The sequence below is a fragment of the Squalius cephalus genome (genome assembly GCF_949319135.1).
Source record: "Squalius cephalus genome assembly, chromosome: 18".
Taxonomy (NCBI): domain Eukaryota; kingdom Metazoa; phylum Chordata; class Actinopteri; order Cypriniformes; family Leuciscidae; genus Squalius; species Squalius cephalus.
The window spans coordinates 12,822,530-12,833,222 of NC_137139.1; the positions used below are offsets into that span (position 1 = coordinate 12,822,530).

The 10,693-nt window shown below is 40.3% G+C and overlaps 1 protein-coding gene across 1 annotated transcript in view; it reads left to right on the top strand.

Annotated features, from left to right (window-relative positions):
- The first annotated feature begins 9,604 nt into the window (after positions 1–9,604).
- The window catches only part of znf512b (zinc finger protein 512B), a 71,578-nt gene continuing 70,489 nt past the window's right edge, over positions 9,605–10,693 (top strand). The window contains exon 1 of the mRNA XM_079849792.1: positions 9,605–10,693. This exon is cut by the window's right edge and continues 24 nt beyond it. The gene's annotated coding sequence lies outside the window, so the exon portion shown is untranslated.

Sequence of the window (10,693 nt, forward strand, 5' to 3'; positions counted from 1 at the left end):
CGCCCAACAGTCAAGCTCCTTCGTCTCCACTGGTCCTGCCCAACAGTCAAGCTCCTTTGTCTCCGCTGATCCTGGCCAACAGCCAAGCTCCTTTGTCTCCGCTGGTCCCGCTCAACAGCCAAGCTCTTTTGTCTCCGCTGGTCCCGCCCAACAGCCAAGCTCCTTCGTCTCCGCTGGTCCCACCTGACAGCCAAGCTCCTTTGTCTCCGCTGGTCCCGCCCAACAGCCAAGCTCCTTCGTCTCCGCTGGTCCCGCCCAACAGTCAAGCTCCTTTGTCTCTGCTGGTCCCGCCCAGCAGCCAAGCTCCTTCGTCTCCACTGGTCACGCCCAACAGTCAAGCTCCTTTGTCTCCACTGATCCCGGCCAACAGCCAAGCTCCTTTGTCTCCGCTGGTCCCGCTCAACAGTCAAGCTCCTTTGTCTCTGCTGGTCCCCCCCTGCAGCCAAGCTCCTTCATCTCCGCTGGTCCCGCACTGCAGCCAAGCTCCTTCGTCTCTGCTGTTCCCCCCCAACAGCCAAGCTCCTTTGTCTCCGCTGGTCCTGCCCAACAGCCGAGCTCCTTCGTCTCTGCTGGTCCCACCCAACAACCAAGCTCCTTCATCTCCGCTGGTCCCACCCAACAGCCAAGCTCCTTCATCTCCACTGGTCCCACCCAACAACCAAGCTCCTTTGTCTCCGCTGATCCCGCCCAACAGCCAAGCTCATTTGTCTCCACTGGTCCCGCCTAACAGCCAAGCTCCAAACTCCTTTGTCTCTGTTGGTCCTGCCCAACAGTCAAGCTCCTTTGTCTCCCCTGATCCCGCCTAACAGCCAAGCTCCAAACTCCTTTGTCTCTGTTGGTCCTGCCCAACAGTCAAGCTCTTTTGTCTCCGCTGGTCCCGCCTAACAGCCAAGCTCCAAACTCCTTTGTCTCTGTTGGTCCTGCCCAACAGTCAAGCTCCTTTGTCTCTGCTGATCCCGCCCAACAGCCAAGCTCATTTGTCTCCACTGGTCCCGCCTAACAGCCAAGCTCCTTTGTCTCCGCTGGTTCCGCCTAACAGCCAAGCTCCAAACTCCTTTGTCTCCATTGGTCCTACCCAACAGTCAAGCTCCTTTGTCTCCGCTGGTACTGACCAGCAGCCAAGCTCCTTCGTCTCCTCCTTAATCACTGCTCCTCATTTCCTCGGCTCCACCATGGCTGGTCATTCCTATGGTCCCTCATCCCACCATGGTCCATCATCTCCTTGGCTCCACCTCGGACTTCCGGGCCTGTGGCTACGCCTGGTTCCTCTAGTCCTGCAGCTCCACCAGGCTCCTCCATCTCTTTGGCGGCTCTGTTGTCCTCGCTCCCACCGGTGTTGCCTCAGGCTTTCCAAGCCCCGGGTTCCGCCTTGCTCTATGGATCTCCTGGCTCCTCCTGCGGCATCACCCTGTCCCTCTGGCTTCGCCTGGTTCTCCAGCCTCCCTGACTCTGACTCGTTTGCCCTTTTCCCTGGCTCCGCTCTGCTCATCACCACCCAGATCTCAGCTGTGGGCAGCCGTTCCTCCGTCATCATCAGGGAGAGCCATAGCGTCCATTCAGAGTCTCCTTGGACTTTTCTCCTTGCACCCCTATGGACTTGTGTTACCGTTTAGCCCTCCTTCCCACCCACAGAGTTTTTGGTAACCCTCTCCTCTCCACTTTGGTGATGTTTTTGTTTATGGTGCCAGGAGGTGCCTACTGGGAAAGGGTGTAAATGTCAGGTTTTATCTGTGTTTTCAGTTTTCCTTTGTTTGATGTCATAGTTTTTGATGTGCTCTCATGTGCTACACCTGTGTCTAGTTAATCATGTTGTTATGTTCTGTGTATTTAATCCATGTTTGTTTCAATTCATGGTCTTGTCTCATCTGTATTATGTTGGGTTGCTTTATCTCCTGATCTCTCCTGGTCTCAAGTGTTTGTTTTCTTTTGTAAATAAAAGTGACTGCTGCAAATAGATCCTGCTTCTTCTCTCCCTTCCTGCAACCAGCCGTGACAATAATATTTTGAAATATTATAAAAATGTGTATAATGTGATTATTATAAATATTATAATATAAATGACAAATATTACAGTTTTCTGTTCGAATATATTTTAAAATGTAATTTATTCCAGTAATGGCACAGCATTATCAATGTCACATGATCCTTCAGAAATCATTCTAATATGCAGATTTTCTGCTCAAGAAAAATTTCATGTAATAAATGTTAAAAACAGTTGTGCTGCTTAATATTTTTGAGGAAACCATTAAGGACAATTAGTCCTTAAATTTGAGTGAATCATTGAATCATTCACTCAAATTCTTTTTCAGCAACAAGACATTTCATTTGTTCGTTATCGTTAGTTCATTTTGTTTGTTTGTTTGTCACTCACTTCATAATAGTTAAATAGTCATATTTAATTAAAATAGTTATTTCAGAAAAAAACATTCTGTGCATGAACGAGAGAACGATTAATCCATTTGTTCAAAAACACTGCTATGTTAACAAATGAAACACTGCCAATGCCCCATATTATAGCACTGTTTTCTGTTTTGACGAATGCTTTGATTTAATACAACTTAATATAACATTGCATGCATCAAAACAGAAAAAGCTGATCTTCACCATCAGAGATTTTACAAGTCCCGCAGTGCACCGGTTTCCCATCTCTCTCTCACATCCACAGGTGTTCTGTCCGCTTCTGCTGAGCAGAATCTCTTCGAGCCAGTGCAGCGCAGGCTGAGATGGAGGGGAGTTAGTCGGCATGCTATTTTATTCATGAGGGTCCTCTGAGCCGTGTGTCTGAATACCTCAAGCTTCTCCTGGTCACACTACAGGAAGCTGATTCACTTCAGCAGGCCCACAGTCAAAAAGTATACATGCCAAGGGTGAAAATATTTATTTTAGCTTAACTATATCTCAAACCTATTGTCTTTCTTGTTGCCAACTTTTGTCTTTTTCACTCTCTCAAAACCAAGTGAGCTGCCTTGGTGGGTTAAATTAATACAACTCAAATGAATTATTTATCCTGACTAAATCAGCCAGAGTAGGCTACACTGGGCTACATCTACATGTGAAAATATTTTTTTGCAGTGACACCGTGTTTTAAGCAGGACATAGAGTATATATCACATATAATAAAAAGTTAAAAACTGACTGAAGCTACGTAAGGTCATATTAAACACTCCCCTTCTTTTGTGTTTCAGTTAGCCTTCGCTTAGCACGCTAACTGCTTAGCCCACTAGCTTAACATGATTGATGCATTGAAACCTGGCTATGATGCCCAAAAACACTGTTTAGTTAAGCAGCCCACTAGGTTTTGAAATTCAGCCATTCTTTATGATCTTCCTGAAACTCCTCCACATTCCTTTAATCACCAGTTTATTTCCCACTGTGTGCATCTGGCCCACGTCCATTATTTCTCCCCTTCTCATTTTCATGTTTTGAAACCACTTCTAAAGCCTCTCGAAATCATTCAATACTCAAAAGAGCTGTTCAGTTTGTAAGCTAAAACGTGTAGCAAAATTTCCATTTTCAAGCAATAGTTCCCTAATGAGTTTTCAATGGGTTTTTAGAATAAATTACACATATTCATACCTCGAATGTGAAGTTCCTGACGTAAGTACTTGACGAATTGGACACAATGCTTATGTATCAGTTTGTTAGCAACTTATCCATATCCTTTTACAGAATTAGCCTTCCATGTTGTCTGGAAGCCTTCTGTCACAGGAAAAAAGTTTCTTTATTTGTCACAATTTTTAGAAACATCTCTTGAGTTAATGGTAGCGTAGGCATTTTTTTTGGTTGTTTTCGTTGTTCCTCCTGAACCAAAACAGTGAGCCTATGTTGCGTTCACGCCATGTCGTAACCATAGTTACAAGATGGCAACGCATGACGTTCTTCCCGGAGCTGTTCACGTCCCGATTTTTGCGTTTCTATCTTTCAGCGCTATCAACGGCGAAATTAATCTGCAGCAGGCGGGTGGTTCAAGTAAGAGCTCTGTAAGTTGTTTACGTCCATTATTATTGTGCTTTGAAACATGAGGAAATTTAACACCGTCTCTCGTGGCACTTTGCAAACTCTGCTGTACATGTCCATGCACTTTGGAGGAGGCGTGGCTTTGGAGACGCTCTGAAGGGAGGGTGGATCTCATGCTATTGCTAGCCTGTCAAAATTGCCTACCCTACCTTTAAAGTCAGAATTGTGAACTTATATCGTGCAATTCAGACTTTCTCAAAATTGTGAGTTTATAAAACACATTTCTGACTGTTTCTTGCAATTTTGCAACATTTTGCAAATCAGACTTTTTTTGGGGAATTCTGAGTTTATAACTTTCCAGTCTGACCTTTTCTTGCAATTTGAGTGTGGCCTATATCTCGAAATTCAGACTTTTTTCTTGGAATTCTGAGTTTACCGTTTGTCTCTTTTAAGGGGAACCTAATTTTGTTGATGAAAGGATCTGTATGTATCCCAAAATGCATATTTCTTTTGAGAAATATGTCATATTAATGAATGAAATCACATATTACATTCACAATGTATAGTGAATATTTAGTTTACAAAATGCATTTTGTGATCCAGACAGACCCTAACATTCATGAAATAAAGCAGATCACCTGGCCTGGATTGGTCATTGGCGCATCAGAAGAAATCCCAGTGGCCTATAGTGACGGATTTGGCTTTTTCCCACATGTTTTCATTTATTTAATTACTTGATTTCTGAATTCGACATTGATAATAAATCATGAATCTGTAGACTTACAGCCATAGGATAACTTTCAATCTTCACACATTCAAATTTAACTCTTTGGCTCTAAGAACCAATGAAGGATTTCTTCTCTTTCAGTGAGAGGGACTTAGGGTTTATGAACCCAAAGAAATTCTTGTGTGTATAATAAGTATAAGTTTTGAATGTTCTAGACTTAAAAGCTGTTTTATGGCATCAGAGGACATTTGCCAATTCTCACATTTGCCATCCACATAAACACACCACAATACAAACTTCTTAGGCCATTTCTCCTCATATTATCTCTCTTTCACCACCTGTTCCCTTTTCCCCTACAGGGAATATTGTCAGCCCGACGTCCTGAGTGACTGTGCAGTTCTGCGACAGAGAACAGACCAGTGCGTCTGGCACGCACCTTTGTGTCTCTGAGTGTCACTTGTGGAAGCAGCTGTCACACACACAGATAATTAAAGAGAGGTCGATCTCCACCGCCACCTTGAGAGGCAATTACCACACAACATGGAATATTGCAGCCGCATAATTATCTGTGCATTTGGAACACAGACACACACAAATGTGCACATTATAAGCAGCCCGTGACATTATGTGACAGTATCTGACAGCGCTGGGGCTCGGGGGTTGTGCCTCATTGGCTGCCACATGGCTTAACCAATCAAATGCTGACAGTACAGAGGGCAGTTTGAGCCGTGGGACACTGTCCAGAGGGTACTTTGTCTGAAAATATTTTGCCTCAGAAATGCAGCAATACAGTGTGTGTAGCCTTCAAGTCATGTCCGAATTAATGATTGTATATGAGTTGCACATGAGCACCATCACAGCACATCAGTGTCGTGATTATCAGGACTAATGACAAGAAAATGAAAAGTACAGCACTTTATTTCACAGTCCTGTTCTCCATGTACATACTATGTACTTAATATAGTAATTGCAATATCTGTGTGTAGTAAAGGTACTATCCCGGAACCCACCCCTAAACCTAACCTTTACCCATAGTTACCTCATATTACCCAGTGCTTTCTTAGGCAAGTACATGTACTGTAAAATAAAGTGCAACCAAAAGGAAAAATGGGTCCCACTTTATATTAAGCGTATTTAACTACAATGCACTGACATTTAAATTAATCATTTAAGACAATGCACTTATTGTGTACACGTTTTTATATTTGAAAAATGCCTGCATGTAATTAATTAATTCTGTAATTACATCAATAATGTAATTACATAATTACATTATTAATTATTGTAATTACATAATAATTACATCAATAATTTCACTCTTAACCCACCCTTAAACCAACGCATTCCACTAAACCTGTCCCCATACACATATCCCACCTCAAGTGTCTCGCAATACAACATCAACATTGGACCGAATTATTATTATTTTTAATTAAGTGCATAATATTTAAAGACACATAATATAAAGTGTGACTGAAAAAAATCTTATGAACATTAAAACATATGTGCCAGGTTCTTAGAAATGTACTCTTTGTTTGTTTTCATGTTCACTTTTATACCATTTTTGAGAAAAGTTTCAGTTTAATGACTTGTGATGCAACGATAAAGGAAAACGTAGTAACATGTTTCTCTTCTTTTCTACTCATTAATTACACCTTACATCTTCCTGTTTTTTCATCAGGAAGTGAAAAGAGAGCAGCATAAATCCATGTTAAGGATAGGCTACTTTAAAAAGGGATGTAATATGATTTTCTGCAGGAAAAAAACATGTTTGAACCAGCTTTTAGCAGGTTTCAGCTGGTCTATATGGTGTCCCAGCTTGGCCAAGCTGGTGTTCAAGTGGTTTAGCTGGTCAGCCACCATCCAAATCCTCCATAAAACCAGCAGTCAAACCCCCGGAACAGCAGGGTCTACGTACAAATGCTCTGTGCTATTTTAGCAAGGCTTTCCGTGTATGTTCTCTTTCATTATTCACAACACCGTCTGTGACGGGGCAAATTCAGAACTAGTCAGGCGCAGTGTGGACGCATATGTATCTCTGTCAGTGAGCTTGTGACAGCAGCATTTATTAGAGATCCCTGAACTGCTCCGCTATTGTGATATACGACTGCACTCTCCCCTGGGTTCTGTGCATGTTGTGCTCCACAGAACACATGTTACACACTCCATCTATAAGATCTGTGTGATCGATCATCACTGTATCTTTCACACACACACACACACACACACACCTCTCCCCTGCAGTCACTGGGCCGTGACTCAAAGGTAAGTGAACACCTGATGGTAAACTGACCAGTAAGTGTTGAGAAATCTGCTTAATGGTGTTCAAGATCTATGACACAATTCTGCTTTATCAGCAACACACAAATCTATATATAAGCAGATTTATGCTCTGTCAGTCCATATTCAACCATAATCATTAATTTCAGCTGCATTATATGATGGGAAAACGGAGATAAAGAGAAAGAGAGAAGTGTGGATTGTAACACGGTATATATGCAGTTTATATAAATATATACTGGTATAAGATTTGAATGTTCTAGACTTAAAATTATAAGTATATATATATATATATATATATATATATATATATATATATAGTTTTACAATTATTATTAACAATCATTACAATGAATACATTAAAATGTAGCATAAATATGTATTAATAATATTAACATACATAAAACCTATTTATATAATTAAATAGGTTTTTAAGAAATATTTGCATGTATATACTATATGTATATATAATTTATATTATATATAAATATTTTATATATAACTAACACATTTTTCTTAAATATATACATGCATGTGTGTTGTTGTTGTTTTCTTTTACTTTTTTTGTGTGTGTATTTATATGTACAAAATAATTATACACAGTACACACACAAACATTATGTAAACACCAACTTTTATTTTGGAAGTGATTAATCGCGATTAATCGTTACTCAGCACTAAATTGTAAAAATATATTGTAAAACTAAACAAAAAAATATTTAGTTTTATATATAATACACATCTACAGTAATCAGTGTTATTACATTATATATATATATATATATATATATATATATATATATATATATATATATATATATATATATACACACATATATATATATCAGTGTGGGAGAGGGAAACATTCATGAAATGAAACACTTTCATTTCAAAAACTTTGCCTTGGTCAAAAATATTATTAACTAGCATTTAATATTGTTTTGCTGTTTACTTTTTTCACACAAAAAGTAGCTTGTGATCAAGCCATAAATGGTGGACCCCCTAAGGATCCCAGACGAAGACCCCTGGAAAGTGAATTGATGTTGATAGATGAATCACAGACTCTATGCAAACTGGAACGTCAGCGGAAACCCAACGGAAACTGCTCTACCTTTGAACTAACAGCTCTTCATAAAACAAAAATAGCAAACACACTGCCAATCTCAGCAGCAGAAAGACATTTCTCTCCATGTCCTCTGTTATTCTTGGATTTCAATAGTGAGTTATTCAGCGCCGGAGCAGTTTTTCACACAGCTTGCTTTACTTCATTTCATGGCCTACAAGCAGCTGGACTAACATATAACCACAGGGTTATGGGAATGTGTCCAGATGAGATGAACTGGCCATTATGTAAGAGTACTTTGTAACCCTGTTTGTAATTTCAGAGTAGGTCGGCCTTCACCAGTCGCTAACACAGGGTTCATGTGCTTTTTATGGCCTCTGGTGGATATAATTCAAGGCTTTGTTGAACCGTTACATACGATTTTCTGTAGCTGACTATCTCTGGACTGTTATAGCGAATTGTGCTGAAATGACTGATGTATTAATAACATACAAAAGCCTACAGGATTTATATGTGCATTATTAAAGTCATGTGATTGATGGTTTGAGGGACAGGTCTGTCCAGCCCACAGACGTGTTAAGTGCTCATCGCCTGTTATCATCTGTCATAAACTCATCCTATACTGTCAAATAATCCTGCACTATACCGCTGACTAGTGGACACTTTTATGAGAATGAAACGTACACTGTAAAAAAAAAAGTTGCGGCATTAAATTTTTAAGTGCAATCAACTTGGATGTTTAAGTCACTTCAACTTAAATTACATTAAACTGACTTAAACAACGAGTTGAATCTTGTATAACTTATACAAAAGTTGAAAACTGCTTTACTTAGATGAGTTAAAGCAATGTAAAATCATACGTTGACATTAACTTTTTTTTTTACAGTGTATGAGAGAAGTGAAAGAAGAAGGTAATGATGGAAAACCTCTTTTAGTAAATTATAATGTATTAACTAATGCTGTAAAAGATAAGATAAGTAAACAGAGCATGTTATCATGCAGTCCAAGAGCTTTTCTGCCTAATTAAGACTTTAGGGTGTTTTTGAGGTTACATTTGGACAAATAATCCATTTGCAGCCAGTATAAAATAAGAATTCGTTTCGAAATCTCAACAACAGCCTCAGAAAAGCAGTCATTTGCCTCCCCCTCCTGGTGGGCGCAGTAATAGTAGCTAGTTACATTACGTCATGGTGTGAAGAGGAAAAAAGAGATGGGTCAAAGTCTCTACTAAGCCATTTTAAAGAGCCCGTGACGTGTGAAAAGTGAGACCTCAGTTGCTGTTTATTTAGAAAATATAAAAATTAAAAAAATAATAATTTGAGGCTATATAGGTAAACTAAAATAATTTGAGAAAAGTCGTAATTTGTTAGCCTATTAGTTGGTAAATTGAATTAAAAATTACAAAAATTATATCTGTTTTATTTTGACAAGTTCAGAGACAAAAAATAGGCTACGTAATATTTTCAGAGATGCGACGTCATGTTAAGAACATTCTAAGATTATTATTTAGGCTATTTTGAACTGCACAATCCCAGATAATTACTGGTTAAGAAAATACATTTTTAACACTATGGGAAAACTCAAAAGTATGATTAAAAAATACAAATATTTTATCCAAAGCAGACGACGTCATATAACGGTGAGAATATTCTCGTATTATTGCCTTAAAACTACGTCATCTTTTCTGAAACCTCAGAATCGCACCGACTACGTCATAATGTTTAGACCATTATCAAATGATGTGTACGAAAGCTACATTGTAGCCGAAGCCTTTTCGTCATAACTGAGCGGCATGACGTCGAGCCGCATCAAACGCTTCCATTCAGGCAGGGGCTTTATTATGCAGAAATACCAAAATGATTGGCCTGATATCAAAATGAGTGATCATAAATAATAACGCGAGAGTTTGCAAGTTGCCTGCCGACTGTAGTCACAACTGTCAAAGGCAGCGGCGGCGGCGGATACGCGCGTGACCCAGCACCCATAGCCTACTGTTACTGTACACGGTCGCGGAGATAATATCCCTATCAAACAAATACACGGAATAATCCCGAGGTAAGGACAGGAATCGCGGGGCTGCGGCGAAACTGCGCGACGCTGTGCCTTCTTCTTCCCCTCCGCTTTTCTTTCCGTCGCGTTCACTTCTTCCACCCTCGATTATACTGCACTAAACATATCCCCGTGCCTCCTTTAGCAACAGCGCGAGGTTTTTTTTTTTTTTTTTTTTTTTTTACTCCTCCTTCGTATTAAAGTCGCCATTTTGCTTCACTGCCTATGAAAGCTTCTTGTATTTTCATATTTTTTGCCGGCGTTTCTGCGTATTTGTGCGCGTGCTTTTGAGTTGGATTTTCATACGAGAGAGCTCGTGGATTACATTAATGAAGAGGGGCGCCGAGTGCAGTCTGGAAACACGGTGAAAGTGTTCGGCTTGTGGGCATTTGCATCAGCTTGCTCTTTTTTTTTTCTTCTTCCTTCACCTTCTTCTTCTTCATCATCATCATCGGACACGCACAGCGGGGGCTGTGAGTTTGGCTACCGACCGTAACGCCCGTCTGTCCGTGACCCCCCGCGCGCCAGGTGTGTTTGCCATGTAAAGTCAAGCAGCGCGACGCGAGAGTAAAGGCTACAGCCTGACCCCACGTGGGTGACCCGCTCACCCGCTCACC